The 24,925-nt window shown below is 44.8% G+C and overlaps 2 protein-coding genes and 2 non-coding genes across 4 annotated transcripts in view; 1 reads left to right on the top strand and 3 right to left on the bottom strand.

Moving 5' to 3' along the window:
- The window catches only part of LOC144482316 (uncharacterized), a 233,002-nt gene that overhangs the window by 116,554 nt on the left and 91,523 nt on the right, over positions 1-24,925 (top strand). The gene's annotated exons all lie outside the window — the stretch shown is intronic.
- LOC144482317 (uncharacterized) overlaps positions 1-24,925 on the bottom strand; it is a 474,174-nt gene that overhangs the window by 413,657 nt on the left and 35,592 nt on the right. The window lies entirely within an intron of this gene.
- Positions 15,323-15,394, bottom strand: trnag-ucc (transfer RNA glycine (anticodon UCC)). The gene has a single exon. It is a non-coding gene; the product is annotated as a tRNA-Gly (tRNA).
- Positions 17,256-17,337, bottom strand: trnas-gcu (transfer RNA serine (anticodon GCU)). The gene has a single exon. It is a non-coding gene; the product is annotated as a tRNA-Ser (tRNA).

Genomic DNA, 24,925 nt, shown 5'->3' with positions numbered 1-24,925 from the left:
CAGCTACGTGTGTTCAAATACAGGGAATCTATTTGTTAAAAGTTCCGTAGATTAATGATGAGAGTCAGTTTTAAACTCACCCGTGTAGACGATCACTAAACCCGCTCGGCCATCTCCTCAGTCACCCAGGAGCTTGGAAAAAGGTCTCCATCCATTTGATTTCCGATCCATGAATTTTTGGGGAAGAAGGTCACCCTCACCATCGCTCCTGGATGTCCAGCGAGATGGAATATGTTGGAAACGTAGCTGCTGCAAAAGAGAGGAAATTTCCATCCCAGCAGGTCACCTTCTGTGACTCATTCCCTCACCCGACAGTATAAATAACTCCCACTTTCTATGCCTTTTAGCTCTGATAAAGGGACAGCTGGACTCGAAACGTCACCTCTTTTCTCTCCTTACAAATGCTACCAGATCCGGGAGCTTTTCCAGCATTTTGACAATTGTTCATTAACATTTCTGATTTTACAATTTCGTTGGTTGATAAGCTTAAGGAGACAATCAAAATATGTTTCCAGTGCGCATTAATGTCGTGGCTGGCTCACTGGCCAGAGGGCATGATTCATGCTTCGGGCAATAGCATTACAATGCGCTAGGTGTCGGGTTCAAATCATAGAAATCATCATAGAAACCCTACAGTGCAGAAGGAGGCCATTCGGCCCATCGAGTCTGCACCGACCACAATCCCACCCAGACCCGACCCCCACATATTTACCCACTAATCCACGCATCTCAGGGGCAATTTTTAACCTGGCCAATCAACCTAACCCGCACATCTTTGGACTGTGGGAGGAAACCGGAGCACCCGGAGGAAACCCACGCAGACACGAGGAGAATGTGCAAACTCCACACAGACAGTGACCCGAGCCGGGAATCGAACCCGGGACCCTGGAGCTGTGAAGCAGCAGTGCTAACCACTGTGCTACCGTGCCGCCCCTAAAATCCTGCACGATCCCAGGTGCAATTTTAAAAAAGAGGTTCTTCGCAATGGAGATGGCGACAATAAACAAAAGTTGGGGCAGAGCTCATCTACCGAGAAATCATTGCAGAGAATACGTCTCGAGAAGGAACCATACAGTCTGACAGAGTTGGCAATCCCACGGTTTTGTTTATTTTTTTCCATATTTTGGTATTACTCTGGTTCTCCCACTAAACCGTGAGTATTGGTGCGTTTCAGCAATCCAGTTCAGGGGAAATTAACAATTGGGATACATACACAAGAACATTGGAAACAGGAACAGAAGTAGGCCATTCGGCCCCACGAGCCTGCTCCGCCATTCAATAAGATCATGGCTGATCTGTTTGTGGTTCAAGTTCCACATTCCCATCTACCTCCGATAACCTTTAATTCTGTTGCCTAACAATAATCTATCCATCTCTGCCTTAGTAAGTATTTAGTACCCTGCCTCCACCGCCTTCTGAGTCAGAGAGTTCCAAAGTCGCACAACGTTCCGAGAGAACAGAATTCTCCTCATCTCAGCCCGAAAAGCGGAATATCAGTTTTCTTTAAGTGTCTGTTGTTCTGGATACACCCACAAGGTGTACCTTGTGAAGGTCATTCAAGATCTGATGTCCATCTAGCAAGTTACCTCACATTCACCCAGTTTGCGTTACCTTTCAGCCGAGTAAATCTCGTCTGCACTGCACTGTCAATTATCAAACTAGTAAATCTTTTTTGGACCGTTTCTAACGCAATTACATCCTTCATTGAATATGGAGACCAAAATTTCGGACAATGGTCAAGATACTTCACAAATGACATGTACAGCTGAAACATATCATTCGTTTCTTTCATTAACTTTCTTTATTACTTGCTGTACCTGCATACTAATTATTTGCGCCTCATGCACGAGAACACCGAGATCCCTCTGCAATTTCGAATTCCACAGCCGTTCTATATTTGAGTAATAATCTGATTTTGTACTCCTTCTGCCAAAATAAATAACTTCACATTATATTCCAGTTGCCAGGTTTCTATCGATGTACAGAACTTGTCTATAACTAGCTGCATGCTCCTTCTGTCCTCTTCACAACTTACTTTCCCAGATGTATTGTGTCTCCTGCAAATTCTGCTCCTATGCTTTCATGCTGTGGACTGGAATAGCTGAGCTTCTATTGAAAGACAACTCCCAGACACAAAGGTCTGAATGATCTTTTCCTGTGCTGTTCTATGTGTATGGGTGCAGGAGTCATTCTGTGTCACTTGGTGTGTGGTGCAGGATTTGAGTGTGGAATTGATTGTCTATCTGTCAGTCACTGTGGGTGTGTATGAGTGAATGATTCATTCTGTATCACTCTGTCTTTTGTTCACAATGTGAGTGGGGAGTTATTTGTTATCTCCCAGTCTCTGAGATACTTTGTAAATCTGGAGTAATTCAATAAATAACATACCGAAATGAAATTGGGTCAATTAGTTCTATTTGATAAACTGCTCGACACACCCCTCCGTCCAGACTATTTCATGTAACGTTATCTGTTTGTCTCTGAAATCCATTCTCCCTCCAACACTTTTCCAGATTTCCATTAATTACAGCTGCGCTAATCGTCTCCAATGTTCCAGACGATAGCAAATGGCAAATGCTGCCGATTCAATGATAATTTAATAGTGATTTTTAGAGTGGATTTATTGATTAAAGTACGAGGTCTGTCCTATCCCATCCCATTATTAATTCTTCATCTTGACCTGTTCCTGCACTATCGAAACTTGATGTGAACATCTTCCCTCTGTTGAAGTTCTGGTTTCGGCCACTAGATGCCAGCACACTCGGGTAGAACGAAGCTCACGTATTGGAGAGGGACAAACACACAACACATGTTCATGTTCTGTTGGCGATGGGAAGTTTTAGCAACACTAATATTGAACGTGGCTTTTAATGACATTTACTTTGTAACAAACATTTGTTGTCGTTGTCTGTCCATCTATTCGAGGATAGCATCCACTCAGGTCCGTAAGTTTCTCCTATGGAATGTGAGTGAACGGGGCGATTCTCGGCTCACAGATCTTTGGACACATGGGACAGGATGTCCCGCGAGGTCGTGGGATCAGGAGCGCAGAATTAGCTTCCTGTTACTTTCTTCTGTGCCGCCATTCTGCCTCATCATTAAATCTTGTGACTCAAAGCGTGCTGCAGCTTGGGGGACAGATTTTGGCCATTTTGAACGATGACTAACAAACTGCTCCCAGTCATCAGCATGAATGAATCGCTTCAACCTGGAGGACGTCGGGGAAGCATTGCTGGTGGAATTCCTCTCGTACACTCAGGATTCTCTGATACACTGGAGCAGTTACCTCATTGTGCTAAAACCACCAACTGTCAACGACATGTATGAGAGAGTGAGATACATTCTTATCTACCCTTCTCTGGCCCATTTTATCGAAATGAAATTTTTCAAAATCTTTCACTAATGTAAAGCCCAGAATCAGGCCACCCCTCAGCCTTGTTATTACAAGAAAAGAAAGATGCAAACAGTCAAAACTTTACCAGGCCTTTCCTTTGTTCTTAATGATTCTTCTTTTTATGGGCTGTGGATTTCACCTGCAGGACCAACATTTGTTGCCCTTCCCGAATTGCCCTTCAACTGAGAGTGGCTTGCTCGCCCATTTCAGAGGGCAGGTAAGAGTCACCCACATTGCTCTGTGTCTGGAGACACATGTGCCCAGACCAGGTAAGGAGGGCAGACTGACTTATCTAAAGTGCACTGGCGAACCAAATGAGGTTTTATAACAGTCGACGGTGGTTTCAAGGCGGCCATTACTGAGGCCAGTTTTTCAATTCCAGATTGATCAAATCAGTGAATTTAAATTTGACCAGCTGCCATGGTGGGATTCACTCTGTGTCCGCAAAAATTAGTGCGGGCCTGTGGATTACCAGCGCAGTGACATTGCCTTTCATCCCTGTAAAGAAAAACAGTTCATTCAGTTCATTATTAAACCTCTTCCTGAGGAGAATAGATTCCCCATCCCACAGAATTCTATTAAACCTATTGCTGCAAAGCCTGTTGCTCCATTCGGGAGCATCAATAATTTATTAAGATTACACAGATGAGATTGATTTCTTAGGAGCTCAATAAATTAATGATATGAGAAAATGGTATGAACCAAACAACAAGGAAATACTTCCTGAAAAGGCGCCCTGCAATGTTTGCAAGAAAATGCATAACTTACAGCTGATGAGTAACATGGTGGTTTTCCGGATCTTTTCTGTATAAAGCGACCGCCACAGGACTCTAACGTACAATCTTCTGATATCATCATCATCATGATCACCGAAGTCAGACGCCTTGTCCATTCGGCCACGCGATCAGCACATGCATTAATGCAGCGGGCGTTAGCGCAATGTGAATAACTACCATGGTTATATTCATTGTCAGTTCTATTTTTGGATGTTCCGCTGATTTCCAGATACCAGAAACTTGAAGGGAAAACTCCAGCTTCTCTAACCTGCGGAAAACTAAAGTCCACTTCTAACGTTCTTGGGTGCTGTCTGTGTGGAGTTTGAAATCAAAAGAGAAAATGCTGGAAAATCTCAGCAGGCCTGGCAGCATCTGTAAGGAGAGAAGGAGCTGACGTTTCGAATCCAGATGACACTTTGCATGGAGTTTGCACGTTCTCCCCGTTTCTGCCTGGGTTTCCTTCAGGTGTTCCGGTTTCCTCCCAGTTTCAACAATGTGCAGATGAGGTGGATTGGCCAGACAATATTGACCCTTAGTTTCAGGGGGATTAGCAGGGTAATTACGTTGTGGTTACAGGGTTGGGGAGGGATTTTCTGTGAGAGAGCCAGCGCAGAATCACTGGGCAGAATGGCCTCCTACCGCACTGTAGGGACCCTCTGCCTCCTGCACAGCCTGCCTTAAACATTCAACACCTATTCCCGAATCTCCATGCTCGCAGTTAATAGAACCATAGAAAACCATAGAAAATTACAGCTCAGAAACAGGCCTTTTGGCCCTTCTTGTCTGTGCCGAACCATTTTATGCCTAGTCCCACTGACCTGCACTTGGACCATATCCCTCCACACCCCTCTCATCCATGAACCCGTCCAAGTTTTTCTTAAAATAGAACCATAGAAAAATAAAGCGAACGTGATAGGACTCGAACCTGCAATCTTCTGATATCATCGTCATGATGACCACCGAAGTCAGACGCCTTATCCATTAGGCCACGTGGCCAACACGCTCCAGGGAATAAGGTCCCAACCTATTCAATCTCTCTCTGTAACTCAGCTTCTCAAGTCCCGGCAACATCCTTGTGAACCTTCTCTGCACTCTTTCAATCTTATTTACATCCTTCCTGTAACTAGGTGACCAAAACTGTACACAATACTCCAAATTCGGCCTCACCAATGCCTTATATAACCTTACCATAACACTCCAACTTTTATACTCGATACTCCGATTTATAAAGGCCAATGTACCAAAGGCACTCTTTACGACCCTATCCACCTGTGACGTCACTTTTAGGGAATTCTGTCCCTGTATTCCCAGATCCCTCTGTTCAACTGCACTCTTCAGAGTCCTACCATTTACCCTGTACGTTCTTCTTTGGTTTGTCCTTCCAAAGTGCAATATCTCAGAATTGTCTGCGTTAAATTCCATTTGCCATTTTTCAGCCCATTTTTCTAGTTGGTCCAAATCCCTCTGCAAGCTTTGAAAACCTTCCTCACTGTCCACTACACCTCCAATCTTTGTATCATCAGCAAACTTGCTGATCCAATTGACCACATTATCATCCAGATCATTGATATAGATGACAAACAACAATGGACCCAACACCGATCCCTGCGGCACACCACTAGTCACAGGCCTCCACTCAGAGAAGCAATCCTCCACAAACCACTCTCTGGCTTCTTCCATTGAGCCAGTGTCTTATCCAATTTACTACCTCCCCATGTATACCCAGCGACTGAACCTTCCTAACTAACCTCCCATGAGGGACCTTGTCAAAGGCCTTGCTGGAATCCAGGTCGACAACATCCACCGCCTTCCCTTCATCCACTTTCCTGGTAACCTCCTCGAAAAACTCTAGTAGATTGGTCAAACATGACCGACCACGCACAAAGCCATGTTGACTCTCCCTAAGAAGTCCCTGTCTATCCAAATATTTGTAGATCCTATCCCGTATCACACCATCCAATAACTTGCCCACCACCGACGTCAAACTTACTGGCCGATAATTTCCCGGATTTCTTTTGGAAGCTTTTTTAAACAACGGAACAACATGAGCCACCCTCCAATCATCCGGCACCTCCCCCGTGAATACTGACATTTCAAATATGTCTGCCAGGGCCCCTGCAAGTTCAACACTAGCTTCCCTCAAGGTCCGTGGGAATACCCTGTCCGGTCCTGGGGATTTATCCACTCTGATTTGCCTCAAGTAAGCGAGCACCTCCTCCCCTTTAATCTGTAAAGGTTCCATGGCCTCCCTACCAGTTTGCCCTATTTCCGTAGACTCCATGCCCGTTTCCTCAGTAAATACGGATGCAAAAAAACCATTTAGTATCTCCCCCATCTCTTTTCGTTCCATACACAGTCTACCACTCTGGTCTTCAAGAGGACCAATTTTATCCCTCACTATCCTTTTGCTCCTAACATACCTATAGAAGCTCTTTGGATTTTCCTTCACTCTGTCTGCCAAAGCAACCTCATGTCTTCTTTTCGCCCTCCTGATTTCCCTCTTAAGTAGCTTCTTGCACTTTTTATACTCCTCGAGCACCTGATCTGTTCCTTGCTGCCTGTACATTTCATACAACTCTCTCTTCCTCTTAATCAGTGTTACAATCTCCCTCGAGAACCAAGGTTCCTTATTCCTATTTACTTTGCCTTTAATCCTGACAGGAACATACAAACTCTGCACTCTCAAAATTTCTCCTTTGAAGTCCTCTCACGTTCCATTTACATCCTTACCAGAGAACAGCCTGTGCCAATCCACACTTCCCAGATCCCTTCTCATTTCATCAAATTTGGCCTTTTTCCAGTTCAGAACTTCAACCCGAGGACCAGATCTATCCTTATCCACGATCAGGTTGAAACTAATGGCATTATGATCACTGGATCCAAAGTGTTCCCTCACACTCACATCCATCACCTGCCCTAACTCATTTCCCAATAGGAGATCCAATATCGCATCCTCTCTAGTTGGCCTCTATATACTGATGTAATAAATTCTCCTGAACACATTTTACAAACTCTACCCCGTCCACACCTTTAAAAGTATGCGAGTCCCAATCTATATGTGGAAAATTAAAATCCCCTACTATCACAACTTTGTTTTTCTTGCAGTTGTCAGCTATCCCTCCGCTGATTTGCTCCTCCAATTCTCGCTGACTATTGGGTGGTCTATAATACAAGCCCATTAATGTGGTCATACCTTTCCTGTTTCTCAGCTCCACCCATAGGGCCTCTGTAGACAAGCTCCCTAATCTATCCTGCCTGAGTACCGCTGTAACATTTTCCCTGACCAACAATGCCACCCCCGCCCCCCCACCTTTTATCCCTCTGCCTCTATCCCGCCTGAAACATTGGAACCCTCCTCTGCCTCTATCCCGCCTGAAACATTGGAACCCTAGGGGTTAATGTCGTAACTTCCCCTATGTACCTCAGTTCAATATGTTTTTTAAATGTCTCTTACACCACTCAATCTCATGTGCTGCAAAGAGAATACACTCCAAATTATCCAACGAAACCTTGTAGCTAAAATCTCTCATCGCTGGATCCAAACCAGTAAATCTCCATTTCTCCCTACGAAGGACCCTCACACAATTTCTAAAGTGTGGTTACCAGGTCTCGTTGTGATTCTAAAATAGCCGCAGTTGATCCGAGCTTTATAAAGATTGAGCATAGCTTCCCTGCTTTTATATTCAGTGTCCTCATTGATGAAGCCGAAGATCCAATCCACTTCCCGAACGACTCTCCCAAGATCTCCTCTCACGTTCAAAGATTTCTCTGAACCTCAGGTCCCTCTGATCCTGCAATCCTGTGTAGAACTGGACCATTCAGAGTGGCATGGTGGCACAATGATTGACACAGTGGTTAGCATATTGCCTCACATAATTAGTCCCGGGTTCCATTCCGGCCTCAGTTCACTGTCTGCTTTGAATTTGCATTTTCTCCCCATGTTGCATGGGTTTCCTCCCTGGATTCCCACACACAGTCCAAATATGTGCGGGTTAGGCTGATTGACCATGGATTGAAGGCATAGTGTCAGTGGGATGAGACGGGTAAATGTGTGGTGTTATTTGAATAGGGCCGGGATGGGATTGTAGTCAGTACAGACTCCTTCTGTACTGCAGGAGTTCTATGTTCTGTTGCCTCTTTCCATCCCTTCTATCAGAATGCAGCACTGTTCCTGACTGTGAGATGAATAATGTGTTAATGAATAATGCTCAGAATGCAGCTTCTGTTTCTCCAAACCGGAATTTTCAAGGATTTTTGGCACTGATACATTATCTAGCCGAGCAGACTCTGTCTCTGTCTATCCCTCCACCCCCTCTCATCAACTCTATATGAAGGCTGAACATTGTTTAGCGTCTAAATGCACATAATATGTATCTTCATCTGATCACGTAGAATTCAGCTTGTGAACAAGATCATCATTTCAACCAGTTCCGGGGTAACCCAGGCACAGCTCTTATTGGCTGCAACCCCCTGAATCTGGGGAACTGACACGTTGAACATCGCCGGCCTCAGAGGCTTTAACAGTTACTGAGCTGGGAAACTCCAACTAATCCCCGATAATCCACAGCACAGAGCGAGAGAGGAAAGCCTGCCCTGGGAGCTGTCAATCTGAGACACAGTTTGACTTGTTAATGTGCAAATGTGAATATTGTGTCAGAGAGAGTGTGCTAAAGGGGCGGCTGGGTTAGACTGATGTTACTGTGTTTGTGTGTCCGCCCTCAGCGCCGCATTTCGCCGTCCTTCTTGTGTCAAATCGCAAGATTTCCTGGCATAGGATCGCGCTGTTCCCTTGCTCAGGTCTGAAGGGAAAATTTAATGGAAAATATTCGTCGATTGCAAGATTTCAGTTGGCAAACGGAGAATAAGTCAGCGCTGGACTGAGAGAGCGCGATCAATGCAGCAAATAGACGGGTTGAAATGGAAATTGCTGCCCGGAATTCGGATGGAACTTTCTCAACAGGAAATATTCGGATTTCAGTCACAGAAATGATCAGTCAAAGAATGTGAAGTGCGAAGTTTTAATTGTAATGGGATAGATTGTGAGGAGAGACAAACACAGAGAGGCTGGAGAAGCCGAGAGCTGACAGCAGCTTGTCTCTGCTCCGTCCGCTCTCTGTCTTTAAATTGCTCTGTACCGCCACCACTGGTTTCATTTCGGATCCAGTTCAGGCTCTCACACACATTTTCCACACACTCTCGGATGTCATTGTTTAAAAAGGGCTGCAGGGAAAAGCCTGGGAATTGCAGGCCAGTGAGCCTCACATCTGTGGTGGGTAAGTTGTTGGAAGGTATTTTGAGAGAAAGGATCTACAGGCATTTAGTGACGCAACGACTGATTAGGGACAGTCAGCATGGCTTTGTGAGTGGAAAATCATGTCCCACAAATTTGATTGAGTTTTTTGAAGGGGTAACAAAGGACAGTGAACTTGATGTTGCCTACATGAACTTTAGCAAGGCCTTGACAAGGTACCACATGATCGGCTGTTGCATCAGGTTCAATCTCACAGAATCCAGGGTCGCAAAATGGATACGAAATTGGCTCGATGACAGAAACCAGAGGGTGCTTGTAAAGAGCTGTTTTCAAACTGGAGACCTGTGGCCAGCGGTGTGCCTCTGGAATCGATGCTGGGTCCGCTGTTATTTGTTATTTATATTAATGATTTGGATGAGAATAGAGGAGGCATGGTTAGTCAGTTTGCAGATTACACCAAGATTGGTGGCATAGTGGAGAGTGAAGAAGGTTATCTGGGATTGCAACGGGATCTTGATCAATTGGGCCAGTGGGCTGACGAATGGTATATAGAGTTTAATTTAGATAAATGCGAAATGATGCATGTTGATAGATTGAACCAGGCAAGACTTCCTCAGTTAATGGTAGGGCGTTGGGGAGAGTTACAGAACAAAGGGATCTCGGGGTACAGGTTCATATCTCCTCGAAACTGGAGTTACAGGTGGACAGATTGGTGAAGACGGCATTCAGCATGCTTGGTTTCTTTGTCAGAACATGGAATACAAGCGTTGGGATGCCTTGTTGAAGTTGTACAAAACCTTCGTAAACCGACACTTGGAATACTGTGTACAGTTCTCGTTACCCTATTATAGAAAATATATCATTAATCTAGAAAGAGTGCAGAAGAATTTTACTAGCATCCTTGTAAATTTTACTAGCATCTTTACTAGCATCTAAGACTATTTCCTCGGGTGGATGGAGCTATTACAAGGGGGCATAACTATAGGGTTCGTGGTGGGAGATATAGGAAGGATATCAGAGGTAGGGTCTTTACGCAGAGAGTGGTTGGGGTGTGGAATGGACTGCCTGCAGTGATAGTGGAGTCAGACACTTTAGGAACGTTTAAGCGGTTATTGGATACGCACATGGAGCACACCAGGATGATAGGGAGTGGGATAGCTTGATCTTGGTTTCAGATAAAGCTCGGCACAACATCGTGGGCCGAAGGGCCTGTTCTGTGCCGTACTGTTCTATGTTCTATCTAACGGGACTTGATGGTTTGAATTATAAGGAAAGGCTGAATAGATTGGGACTTTTTTCTCTGGAGCGTAGAAGGCTGAGGTATGATCTTATAGGGGTCTATAAAGTAATGAGGGGCATAGATTAGCTAGATAGTCAATACATTTTCCCAAGCTCGGGGAGCCTAAAACTAGAGGGCATAGGTTTAAGTTGAGAGAGGAGAGATACCAAAGGGTCCAGAGGGGCATTTTTTTCATACAGAGGTTGGTGACTGTCTGGAACAAGCTGCCAGAGGTAGTAGTAGAGGCGGGTATAATTTTGTCTTTTAAAAAGCGTTTAGACAGTTACAGGGGCAATATGGACATAGAGGGATATGGGCCAAATGCGGGCAATTGGGACTATCTTAGGTGTTTTAAAGAAAAGGGCGGCATGGACAAGTTGGACCGAAGGGCCTGTTTCCCTGCTGTAAACCTCTATGACTCTATGACCCTGTCATCTTGTCGGCTTGGTGCATATTGTACCAGAAATATATCATGTGCGTAAACAAGACAACAACTGCTTTCTGAACGAGCTGTCCAGCTCGGTTCAATCTGTCAGAAATTATTGGACGTCTTTTAAAGCAACATCGGTTTATTTGCAATATTCTCTAATCTCTGAATATATACCATCAATTTGTCGCTTGTGTATGGAATCCTGGGAAAAGCGAGCACTTAATCCAGACATCTTGAAGTCAATTCTAACATGGAATTTCCACTGATGTCTTATTATTCTCAAGAATCCTCTTTCACTAACGTTCCAATATGACTATTCCTCCCTATTTTTCACGTGCTCCTTCCATTCCCAAACTGTTATCACCAGGAATACCGAACGCCCAGCTTGTTGCAATATGTTTGAATGAACACGATGTCATTTCATCTTAGCAGCATTTTGAAATTCTCATTCATTCAATGTATTCTGGTGAAATGCATTTCTTATGCCATTACGTAAGAATCTTACTCTGACATGAGACCTTGTTTTGCTCTTATGCTGCTCTGTTTCTTTCCTCTCACGTCATGATTTTTCTCATGAAAGTTACAGCACAGAAGCCATTCGGCCCATCTTGTAGATGCCAGTTGAGAACACCCTGGCGCCCATTCCAATACCAACTTCCTGGACCCGGCCCATAGCACAGATCCAGATCTTCATAGAAAAAAACCCATGAAAATCACGATTTATTCTCGTGTGCTGCCCTGGAGAAGTCAATTAAACATTTCAAATGGCTAGCACTACGGGCAGGTTTCCAACCTGCGCGCGGAATCCCCATTCTGTTTCCAGTCCAACACCTTAACTGCTCGGCCACCGCAACGGTTTATCTGAACGAATGATGGAACCACTTCAGAAACCTTCATAGTAACTTCATCAGGCATCTAGATTATGCAGAGCACAGTGTGTGAGCTGAAACCTGTTCGCCTCCCTCTTTTTGGTGTCTTTATCTTTGATTGAGAATTCATTTATTAGTTCAGAGACATTTCGTCTATTTCAATATTTTTTTTCAGTATAACGAAATTGAAGCCGAATTTAACATCCGAAAAAAAACACATTAAGTCCATTTTAATTCACAACCGGCAAACATTGCTTTCGAACTGTTTGTGCCCACATGCTTTGAAACGCAAGAAGCCGTGGATAAGGTGACAAATGATGAATACAATGGGTGGGAATTGAACCCGGGTCAACTGCTTGGAAAGCAGCAATGCTCACCACTATACCACCATACTGCCCAACTGCACCCGCTCCAAATAGATTCACAAAATTTCTGAACAAACAAGCGCAACTGAGCTATGACAATCTCTGAAAGCATTATATTACCATCTCTTTAAGAATCAATTTGCTGTAACTAATTCAATATGAACCGTTTCAATGTCAGCCCTATGCATGGCCAGTTCTCAAACAGGCATTGACTGGTGAGAAGTTTTAATGTTATCAGAGAACAGTCATCAATATTCTCAGGAAAGTGAAACTGCCATCCCGAACTTCATAGAGTACGAACAGTACAGAAGGAGGCCATTCGGCCCATCGATCCTGTGCCAACAACATGCAGGCCCTATCCCAGTAACCCCACGTATTTAACATGCTAATGCTCCTGATGCTAAGGGCAATATAACTTGACCATTCCACCTAACCCGGCGCTAATTTTCATGGCGGAACGGCCGATTCTGGAAAGACAAAATCTGCCACTAGTGCCGCAAATGAAATCAAGTCTGCTTTGGAGCTTCTGAAACCACATGTTTTCATAGTGGCAACTCCTACCCAAAGCTGCTGTCCTAATTTGAATCGGTTGTCAGCTCGAGTTTCTCATTTGGATGAAGAATACGGAATGGTGCCGGACTATTCACCCTTCAAACCTGTGGAACTCTGTGTCTTACCTTCACTTGGTCCCTGATCCTCAAAATAAGTGATCAGTTCACCCTCAATCAGTCAAGTCGGAGACAGAGTTTCAAATGTCATAACAATAAAGATGGAATGCAAATCGATTTGTGCAGAGATATTAAACATTGACGTCGCTGGTCAGGATGGCCGAGCGGTCTCAGGTCACAATCTCTGCTGGAGTTGACAGTTCAAATCTCACTCCTGACCTTAATTTTTCATTCGCGAGCCACCATCCAAACCCAAGAAATCTCTCACCTGGCAGCACAAGGGCAGCAGACGCAGAGAAACAACGACCCGCTCTAAGTTGCACTCCGAAACCACATCATCTTGACTTGGAAACATATTGCTGTTCCAATGGGTCACAATCCTGGAAATTCCTCCCGAACAGCAGTGCATGTGCTGACACCACATGGACTGCAGTGGCTACAGAATGAATTCATCGCCAATTACTCAAAGATAATTAATTTGGATAATATGTGCTTCCCGGGTCAGCGACACACATATCCCGTTTAAATGAAGTATTTTAAATAAATCACCTCGCGCCACAGAATGGCCTTCGGAGGAGAAAACTGTGTGTATGAATCACACCCTGAACACGGCTACTTTTATAGCAAATGTGGGTCTGAAAACAGTAAATGGAACCAGCTCAAGATAAACCGCTTAACGTTTAGCGGAAGAGTTTCACTGAGTGATGTGTGCAATTCCCTCTGATGTGTTCAATGTCAGGGGAATGCAGATTTGAAAGGTTTACGGGGAAATCGGTGCAGTCTCAATGGGCCGCTGTAGGATTCAATTATTTTTCTTTCATGAATCTATCCGAGATCCCAAAGCATCTGTGGAGAGAAAACGGTCGTTCCCGTGAAATGTCTGCATTCGGAATGTGAACTGTCTCTATTTTCACAGTTACGTTCCAGATCTGGGCGTATCTCTTTTTTCACAAATACTCCTGAACACATTTTACAAACTCTACCCCGTCTAAACCTTTAACAGTATGCGAGTCCCAATCTATATGTGGAAAATTAAAATCCTCTACTATCACAACTTTGTGTTTCCTGCAGTTGTCAGCGATCTCTCCGCTGATTTGCTCCTCCAATTCTCGCTGACTATTGGGTGGTCTATAATACAACTCCATTAACGAGGTCATACCTTTCCTGTTTCTCAGCTCCACCCATAGGGCCTCTGTAGACAAGCTCCCTAATCTATCCTGTCTGAGTACCGCTGTAACATTTTCCCTGACCAACAATGCCACCCCCCCCCCCCCCCCGCCTTTTATCCCTCTGCCTCTATCCCGCCTGAAACATTGGAACCCTCGAACATTGAGCTGCCAGTCCTGCCCTTCCTGTAGCCAAGTTTCACTAATGGCTATAATGTCATATTTCCATGTGTCTACCCACGCCTTCAGCTTATCTGCCTTCCCCACAATACTCCTGGCATTGAAATAGGCACACCTCAAAATATTATTTCCACCACACTCAACCCCTCCATTTGTGATTTTGCTTGAACTAACCTGTCTTTTTACCCCTGCTCCACTATCTGCTCTGGCACTCTGGTTCCCATCCCCCTGCAAATCTAGTTTAAACGCTCCCCAATAACACTCGCAAATCTCCCTGCAAGTATATTGGTCCCCTTGTAGTTTAGGTGTAACCCGTCTCTCTTGTACAGGTCCCACCTGCCCCAGAAGATGTCCCAATGATCCAAGAATTGGAAACCCTGCCCCCTGCACCAGTTCCTCAGCCAAGTTACAGCACAGAAGCCATTCGGCCCATATTGTCGATGCCAGCAGAGTTCCCGGTCTTTATAGAAAGAGCCCACAGTAAATTACAATTCAATATTACGGGCTGCCCTGGAGAAGCGAATTACACATTTCCAATCTCGCTCATTGCGCAGAGTTTGAACCTTCGCGAGGAAACGATGGTTTTGAGTGCAACGCCTTAACCACTCGGCCATCGCAGCTGCTTATCTCTCAAAATGATGTAATCACCTCAGCAATGTTCACATTAACTTCATCAAGCATCAGGATTGTGCAGTGAACAGTGTGTGAGCTGACATGTGTTCCTCTATTTTTACTTGGTGTCCTTATGTTTGACTGAGAATTCATTTATTAAATTATTCTTCTATTTCAATATTGTTTTCAGGATAAAAAAATTGAAACCGAATTCTCCGTCCGAAATAAATAAAATTAGAACGGGAAGCGTATTTATAGGCAATTGCCGCGTTCGAGTTTTATTTGGTCCACATGCCTTGAAACACAAAATAAAGTCATAACTACATTACCACTGCGATGGCTGGGAATCGAACCCGAGTCAACTGCTTGGAAGGCAGCTATACTCACCACTATACCACCATCGCTCGCTATGTTTGAGCGATGGTTATTTACATTTGTTATAATTACGGAACTGCCTTAGTTGCCGATTTCCTCAGACACCTGGTGGTCCTGACGCACATTTTGTAAACTGAAATTGTTCACTCTTGTTTTTTGGACAGTTTAAGCCTACATTTTAACATTGTACCTGCCTGAGAACTCATTGAATAATTTTGAGGCCTGTTCTTTCAGTTAAAAAAAGTCTCCAATCAAAGCAAATTTAGATTCCAAGTCTAACGCCTGAACCACCCTGCCATCGAAGCTGTTTATTGGCCAGTCGATGCAACGACCTCAGTAACGTTCATATTGACTTGATCGGGATTATTGCGATCACAGTCAGGGAGGTCAACTGTGTTCGGTTCCCTTTACTTTACATATTTGTCTCTGACTGAGAACTCATTCATTAGCACAGAGACTTCTTCCTCTGTTTCAATATTTTTTTTCTGCAAAGAAAATTTGAAGCGGAATTTTCCGTCCGAATAAATAATATTTAAACGGGACGTCCTTTTTGTTTCATTTCCAGCAAATGCTGCGTTTGAATTGTTTTTGACCACATGATTTGAAACGCAAGAGGCCGTGGATAAGGACCTAAATACACGACCAGTGCTATGGCCGGGAACCGAATCCGGGCCAACTGCGTGGCAAGCAGCCATGCTCACCACTACACCACCATCGCTTGCTCTGTTAAAGTGATTGTTATTTTCATTAGTTATAATTACGGAAGTACTTTCGTTGCTCACGAAGGTGTGTCCATAACACAAATTGTAAACTGATCTTGGCTGTCGCGTTTTTCTGCACAGTTTAACCCCCCTTTTCACTGTTGTTTCTGACTGAGAACTCATTGAATAGCTTTGAGGCCTATTCTTTCATTGCAACGAAGTTTACACAGGAAGCAAATTGAAGAAATATTTCCATGAACAATTCATGAATAATGAGAATCGTTAGTGAATTTCATTTAAGGGGTCCTGTTCTGTTCTGTTCTGTTCTGACCTGCGATAGCGAATTAAATACGTCACCACTGTGATGGCCAGGACCCTTGATCAAATGCTCACACAGTCACCACCATCGCCCACTTGACTCTTGGAGCTGCTGCTGCCCGCAGAGGTGGCCAAGCAAGAGGCACAGATGTTGACAAACTGCACCCGCTCCAAGTAGATTAACAAAATTACTGAACAAAAAAAGGAACTATGACAGTCTCTCTGAAAGCATTGCACCATCACCTCTTAAAGAATCAATTTGCTGTAACTAATTCAATATGAACCTATTTAATGTCAGCCCTATTCCTTGCCAGTCCTCAAACAGGCATTGACTGGTTAGAAGTTTTTATCTTATGCGAGAACAGTTGGGCATATTCTCAGAGAAGTGAAACTGTCGCCCCGAACTTCATAGAATCCCTACAGTCCAGAAGGAGGTCATTCGGCTGATAGAGCCTGCGCCATCAGCAATCCCAAGCAGGCCCGTAACCCCACATACTTAACATGCTAATGTTCGTGACAGGAACGGGCAATTGAACAAGACCATTCCACCAAACCCGGCACTAATTTTCATGGCGGAACGTCCGATTCTGGAAAGACAAAATCCGCAACTGGTGCCTCAAATGAAGCTGGAGTCTGCTTTGGAGCTTCTGAAACCACATGTTCTCCTGGTGGCAAACTCCTGCTCAAAGCTTGAATCAATTGCCAGCTGGAGTTTCTCATTTGGATGAGCAAGATGGAATGGTGTTGGATTATTCACCCCTCATACCTGCAGAACTCGGTCGAAACTTGACGTTTGTTCGGAAATCTCAATATCAGTCATCAATTCACCCTCAATCTCTGGGTCAATACGAAGACGGAGAAAATGCATCTACGACGAAGATGGGATTCGTACCCACGCATGCAGAGCACAAAGGATTAGCAGTCCATCGCCTTAACCACTCGGCCACCTCGTCACGCATTTACATTGCCCCAAAACAGCTCTTGTGCTCTTAAGACCCGTAACAAGAAGACATTTCTCCCGCAGGACAATGTTGTGTTCCTGCTCTCTCATTAATCTCGGTTCGTTGTAACTCTTTCATTCGATGCAAATCCATAGGAAGTAAAGAGGGAGACAGTTAATTTCTCAGGCCCCTCCAGGTCAGAAGGTTCCGTGTTTAATTCACGTCAGGCTCCTGGAGGATTTCTGCAGTTGGTCTTTGGATTCTGCATCCGGGGAAAGTTGATTGTTTGCAAATGTTCGCGAAATGATACATTTCGAAATTATGATGAAATGATATTTTAGGGACACCTCCGGTTTCCACGAGCAGGTCATATTTTTGCTGTTTGTAAATTTAAAGCAACGTCCACGGTCCGAGATGATTCAGCGAACATCTCAGGGGAGAGCGAGCTGACTTCTGGTGATTGAACCGGAGGATTCACATCTCAGGCGGGGAGCAAGGCTGAGAAGGCAGGGCCTGTATCAATAATCTCAACCGATACGGGAACTGATCGGGAGCCGTTGGCTGAATCTGCTATCCAGCCAACTGAACTAAACATGGGACAAATGCGCTGTGCCACCCACAGTAACACAAATCAACATGACGAAGCAAATTTGCTGCCGAGAAAATACAGACTTGCTGTTGGACAGCAGCCGAATATGCCTTTTTGATACGAAAGAAAACACGATAGCAAAGGGTGGTTTCGATCCATCCACCTCTGGGTTACGGGCCGCTTCCGCTGCGACACTCTGCTCCGAAACGTAATCGCTTCCTGCCTATTACTGTTGCGCGGCAGTCCGACAACTATTGATTTAAAACAACACCCTCCATGGTGGGATGCACACCCTGGCTGGAGAATAACACATCACATCACCTCGAGTGTAACAGATAGAGAAAGACACACAGAAAAGCAGTAAGAGACTATCAGGATACACGCACAATGGCAGACAGAAAAGGTGCCGAGCAAACCAGCAAGATACTGAGATGGAAAACATGAGTATTTATGAAAAGCTGTTTTCTGTTACACAAAGCTAGGCCCTGTTTTGAAATGTGTTTCCTGCTGTGTAACTGTGTTCTGTGCTTTGTAACTATTCTCTCTGTTGTGGAACTGTGACTCTGGCGTTGACAGATCTTCCTTGTGGTTTTGTCAAATTATTCCCTGTTGTGTCAATGTGTTCCCTGTTGTGTAAATGTGTTCCCTGTTGTGTAAATATGACCTATCTTGTGCAGAAGTTTTTTCGGTTCTGTAAAGGCGTGTCCTGTTGTGTGACATGTTCTCTGTTGTTCTGTGATGTTGTCTCTGGAAAACAATCGACGGAAATTTCAAGGCCGCCATTTCTGAAGCTTGCATTCAATTCCAGCTTTATTTGGGCCGAATCGCCAACTCCTGTTTCTGTTTTCTATCCATGTTTCTATGTACTAAATCCGTGAATTTGAATTTCACCAGCTGCCGTGGTGGGATTTACTCCGTGTCCCCAAATATTAGTCCAGACGTCTGGATTGCCAGCCCAGCGACATAACATTTCATCCCTGTAAACAAAAACAGTTCATTCAGCTCATTATTAAATCTCTTCCTGAGGACATTAGAATTCCCTCCACAGAATTCCCATTGGCCGATTGATAACAAAGCATTTTGTTCGAGTTGGGAACATTAATCATTTATCCAGATCAAACTGATATTGTGGAATTGTTCGGATCAAAAATTCTAAGATAAGTGAGAATTAAATGGACAAAGTTACAAGGGAAGAAATTCTGAGACAGCTCACTGCAATTTCTGAAAGAAATAGTGGATTTCAGTTAACAGGCTCGATTTTGAGGAGGTTCCATCAGATTTCTGTACAAAGTGACTGGGTTGGAAACTGTAATCTTCAGATAGCATCACAAAAGGCACCGTTAGGCTCCGGTTACGCGCCTGAAAGTGAGTGATTTTTGTGGAGTATGTGGAATATTTCTTGTTCCAATCCTGTTCAGCCACCGCCAACGCCTCCACCCCCCATCCGCCCGCCCCCCCCTCCCCCCCACCCCCGCCACCCGCTCTTCCCACCCCCCAACTATTTTTCCGTTACATCGATGACTGTATCGGTGCTGCTTCCTGCTCTCATCTGCGTCTGGAAAATATTGCTATTTTGCTTCCATTTTCTACCCTCGCATTTTCGCATGGTCCAAATGCGACACTTCCCTACCCTTCCCTGACCTGTCTGCCTCCAATTCTAGATAGACTGACCACCAGTAATTAAAGCCCCACCGACTCACACGCCGAGTACAGATCCTCATACCCCGCTCCCTGTAAGGACGCCATCCACATTCCCCTAGTTTGTTCACCTCAGTCGGAACTGTTCCCCTGATGCCTCTTTCCAAATCGGCGCTCCTGACATGGAATCCAACTTCCTGAAAGCAAGGTGCATCCACCCCGACCCTCAGTGTTTGGTTGGGCGCTCAACCGTGCCCTATTCATCTCCCGCACCTCTGAGCTCACCCCTTTCACCTCGCAGAGCCACGATCGACTCCCAAAATACAGAAATCAAACAGACATTGTTATCGTCTTCTTTTCCATCTGTTCACTCAATATTTCGTCGATATCTTCACAAAATCCAATAGGAATGGCGATCAGTTTTCCAGTCAGTGATCAGCCCTCTGGAGGTGATTAAAGAAAATGAACAGTATCATCCACTCTCGAACCCCTGGGGGCTGGAACCCGCGCGGTGAACCACATTAGATTTTAAATCAAACGCCTGAACAATTCGGTCATCGCAACTATAACCAACATCTAACGAACCAGTTTATGAACAGCTGATTTCTTCAAAGTTTACCTTTGATTGTCTCGCCAGACAATGACGAGGAATCCAGCACACCATCCGTTGCGCCACAGAGCCACACCTGGTGCACTTATTCCCCATCCCCATATGGGAATGTCTGACGTATCGAACAGACAGTTCAAAAGTTCAGCAATTGGACAATGACTATATTTCAAAAATCCTTTATTATCAGTGAAATGATTTGGGACGTCCTTTGGTTCTGAAAAGAGCTACAGAAATTCCAGTCGAACTCCGAAACGACACAGACAGCTTAGTGGAATGGGAGCACATGTGGCGGATGAAGAATTAAGTGATTCATTTTGGTGGGAAGAACGCAAAGAGGCAATACAAAATAAAGGATATAATTCCAAAAGGGGAAACAGGAACAGCGGGAAATATATGGACCTGTGTACAAATCATTGAAGGTGGCAGGGCAGTTTGTAACAGCCGTATATTATCCCCGGATTTAAAAACAACATCAGGATTTTGATACAAATTTTCTGCAAAGAAAATCCAGATGTACTATTCGATCGCAGATGAGATATTCCAAGCATTGCCTGTCGCCTGAGGTGTGGTAACCCTTGGGCTAAATCGCCACCAGTAAGCTCTCCCTTTTGAGGGGGAAAGCAGCCTCTGGTCATTTGCAACTACGGCGACTTTACCTTGATATCTGTGTCATATTCTTTGATATTATTTTATTTGATTTATTCTTGTCACATGCATTAGTACACAGTGAGAAGTATTGTTTCTTACATGCTACGCAGCCAAAGCACACCATACATAGCGAAGGAAAGGAGAGAGCGCACAATGTCGAGTTACAGTCACAGCAACATGTAGAGAAAGATCAAATTAATACGAGATAGGTCCAATCAAAATTCTGATGGTAACAAGGAAGAAGCTGTTCTTTACTTGGTTCGTGCCTGCCGTCAGATTTTTGTATCTAGTTCTCGACAGAAGCCGGTGGAAGACAATCTGTCCACGGTGTGTGGCTGCTTCAACTGGCTGCTTTTCCAAGGCAACGCGACGTGCCAATGGATGGCAGGCTGGTTTGCGTGATGAACTGGCTTTGTTTACGACACTTTGTGGATTTTTTGCGGTCCTGGACAGAGCAGGAGCCGCACCAAGCTGTGATGCAACCAGAAGGAATGCTTTTTCTGGTGCATCTGTCTGTATTCAGAATGTGTTTTGCAGTATCTGCTGCTCATTAAAGATTGGGATCTTTCTGATTCGATCAGTTAAACTGTGCGTGTAGAAGTGGCTTGTTCTGACTGTCAGCTTCCGGAACTGAAACATGGTTTCTCAATGAATTCTGTCTCTGTCAACCTTTGATACTGCAACTGAGTTTCTGTATCCCCTCATTTTGACTCACCGATTTATTTTGTTTATTCATTCCTGGGATGTGGGCGTCGCTGGCTGGGCCCGCATTATAGAACATAGAACATAGAACATTACAGCGCAGAACAGGCCCTTCGGCCCACGATGTTGCACCGACCAGTTAAAAAAAAAAACTGTGACCCTCCAACCTAAACCAATTTCTTTTCGTCCATGAACCTATCTACGGATCTCTTAAACGCCCCCAAACTAGGCGCATTTACAACTGATGCTGGCAGGGCATTCCAATCCCTCACCACCCTCTGGGTAAAGAACCTACCCCTGACATCGGTTCTATAACTACCCCCCCTCAATTTAAAGCCATGCCCCCTCGTGCTGGATTTCTCCATCAGAGGAAAAAGGCTATCACTATCCACCCTATCTAAACCTCTAATCATCTTATATGTTTCAATAAGATCCCCTCTTAGTCGCCGCCTTTCCAGCGAAAACAATCCCAAATCCCTCAGCCTCTCCTCATAGGATCTCCCCTCCATACCAGGCAACATCCTGGTAAACCTCCTCTGCACCCTCTCCAAAGCCTCCACATCCTTCCTGTAATGTGGGGACCAGAACTGCACACAGTACTCCAAGTGCGGCCGCACCAGAGTTGTGTACAGTTGCAACATAACGCTACGACTCCTAAATTCAATCCCCCTACCAATAAACGCCAAGACACCATATGCCTTCTTAACAACCTTATCTACTTGATTCCCAACTTTCAGGGATCTATGCACACATACACCTAGATCCCTCTGCTCCTCCACACTATTCAAAGTCCTCCCGTTAGCCCTATACTCAACACATCTGTTATTCCTACCAAAGTGAATTACCTCACACTTCTCCGCATTAAACTCCATCCGCCACCTCTCGGCCCAACTTTGCAACCTGTCTAAGTCTTCCTGCAAACTACGACACCCTTCCTCACTGTCTACCACACCACCGACTTTGGTGTCATCAGCAAATTTGCTAATCCACCCAACTATACCCTCATCCAGATCATTAATAAATATTACAAACAGCAGTGGCCCCAAAACAGATCCCTGAGGTACACCACTTGTAACCGCACTCCATGATGAATATTTACTATCAACCACCACCCTCTGTTTCCTATCCGCTAGCCAATTCCTGATCCAATTTCCTAGATCACCCCCAATCCCATACATCTGCATTTTCTGCAGAAGCCTACCATGGTGAACCTTATCAAACGCCTTACTAAAATCCATATATACCACGTCCACTGCCTTGCCCCCATCCACCTCCTTGGTCACTTTCTCAAAAAACTCAATAAGGTTAGTAAGGCACGACCTACCTGCCACAAAACCATGCTGACTATCACCTATCAATTCATTACTCTCCAAATAACTATAAATCCTATCCCTTATAATTTTTTCCAACATCTTGCCGACAACAGAAGTGAGACTCACCGGTCTATAATTCCCGGGGAAGTCTCTGTTCCCCTTCTTAAACAATGGGACAACATTCGCTAACCTCCAATCTTCTGGTACTATACCAGAGGCCAACGACGACCTGAAGATCAGAGCCAGAGGCTCTGCAATCACTTCTCTTGCCTCCCAGAGAATCCTTGGATAAATCCCATCCGGACCAGGGGATTATTGCCCATCCTAAATTGCCCTTGAACTGAGCGGCTTGATAGGTCACCTCAGAGGGCAGCTTAGAGTCACCAAAGCTGCTGTGGATCGGGGGCCACATTTAGGTCCAAACCAGTTAAAATATTCATTCCATAATGGACATTAGTGAAGCAGTTGTCTTCCTTTTGACAATCGATCCATTGTCGTCAGACTTTTAATTCCAGATGTTCTTAATTGATGAAATTTCACCATTTGTCTTGGTGGTGGTGGTCGATGTGTGTGTGTGTGTGTGTGTGTGTGTATACGTGAGAGAGAGAGAGATTCTCACATAATCAGTCCGTTTGTGAGTGTGGATTAACCTTTTATATTCCCTCACAAACACTGTGATCCCCTTGCTTTTGTGAATTCCCAAGAAGCATTTGTACGACTGAGGCCCTGGTGGTCGGGTGGAGGGTGGGGTGAGGTTTGAAGGCAATGCCGCAGGGTGCTGAGTGTGGAAGCAGCCGATTTTAAAGCTTGTGTGCTGGAAAGTGAAGAGTGAACTTGTCTGTGTGAAGATCACAGAAAGGTATGTCTGGACCTGCGCCCTCGAGACAAGTTTTGGTTTGTCAGTAAATGAACTCCTGTAATGAAGGGACAAAATCAGAAAGAGGTAATGCTGGAAATATTCAGCAGCTCCGAAAGCAGCTGTGGAGAGATATTCCTGTCGCCAGGATGTAACTCTCCTATTGGATACTTCACGTTGCTCAGATCTGACACTCTCAACACCTTCGTGTCGGGAACAGGTAGGGCGGGAATTGGGTCTTTGTTGATTTGAGCAAACAGCACAATGCAGCAATGAGAAGCTCCTCAGCCCCCGGCAGCTTGGGAAAGGATGGGACTCAGATACAGGACTCTAGTTGGGGTTCAAAAATGGAAAAATACATCGAGTTATAAATGTCATGACAATAAAGGTGGAATTCAGATCGACTTATGCAGAAATTTTACACTTTGACGATGTCGTCAGGATGACCGATCGGTCGAAGGCGCTGCGTTCAGGTCGCAGTATCTTCTGGAGGCGTGGGTTCAAATCCCACTCATGACAGTGATTTTTCGTTCGCGAGGCAGCATCCAAACCCAAGAAATTTCTCACCTGGCAGCACGAGGGCAGCTGATGCTGAGAAACAACGACAACCTGTCAGTTCCACTCCGAGACACACTTCATCATGACTTGGAAATGTATCACCATTCCCCTGGCTGGCTCACAATCTTGGAACTCCCTCCCGAACAGGAGTGTGTGTGCACATATCCCACATGGACTGCAGCGGCACCAGAATGAATTCATCGCCAATTAGTCAAAGGTTATGAATTTGGACAATAATTGCTTCTCGCGCCAGCGGCACACATATCCCGTATGAATAAAGTACTTTTTAAAAATCACCTCGTGGCACAGAAGGAGCACATCTGCCTTCAGAGCAGAAAACTGTGTGTGTGAATCACATCCTGAACACGGCTACTTTTATACCAGATGTGTGTCTGAAAACAGTAAGTGGAACCAAGCTCACGATAAACCTCTCAATGTTTAGTGGAAGTGTTTCACTGAGTGATTTGTGTGATTCCCTCTGATGTGCTTTCTTTTATGAATTCCTAAGGAGCAGCTCCCCTGTGACCCTGGTGGGCGGGTGTCGGGGAAAGGCGGATTTGAAAGGTTTACAGGGAAATCGGTGCAGTCTCGATGGGCCACTGTGGGATTCAGTTATTTTTCTTTCATGAATCTATCCGAGATCCCATAGCATCTGTGGAGAGAGAACCGGTCATTCCCGTGAAAGG

This window comes from Mustelus asterias, unplaced genomic scaffold, assembly GCF_964213995.1.
Source record: "Mustelus asterias unplaced genomic scaffold, sMusAst1.hap1.1 HAP1_SCAFFOLD_35, whole genome shotgun sequence".
NCBI classification, from domain to species: domain Eukaryota; kingdom Metazoa; phylum Chordata; class Chondrichthyes; order Carcharhiniformes; family Triakidae; genus Mustelus; species Mustelus asterias.
This window is presented reverse-complemented; position numbering and strand designations above follow the sequence as displayed.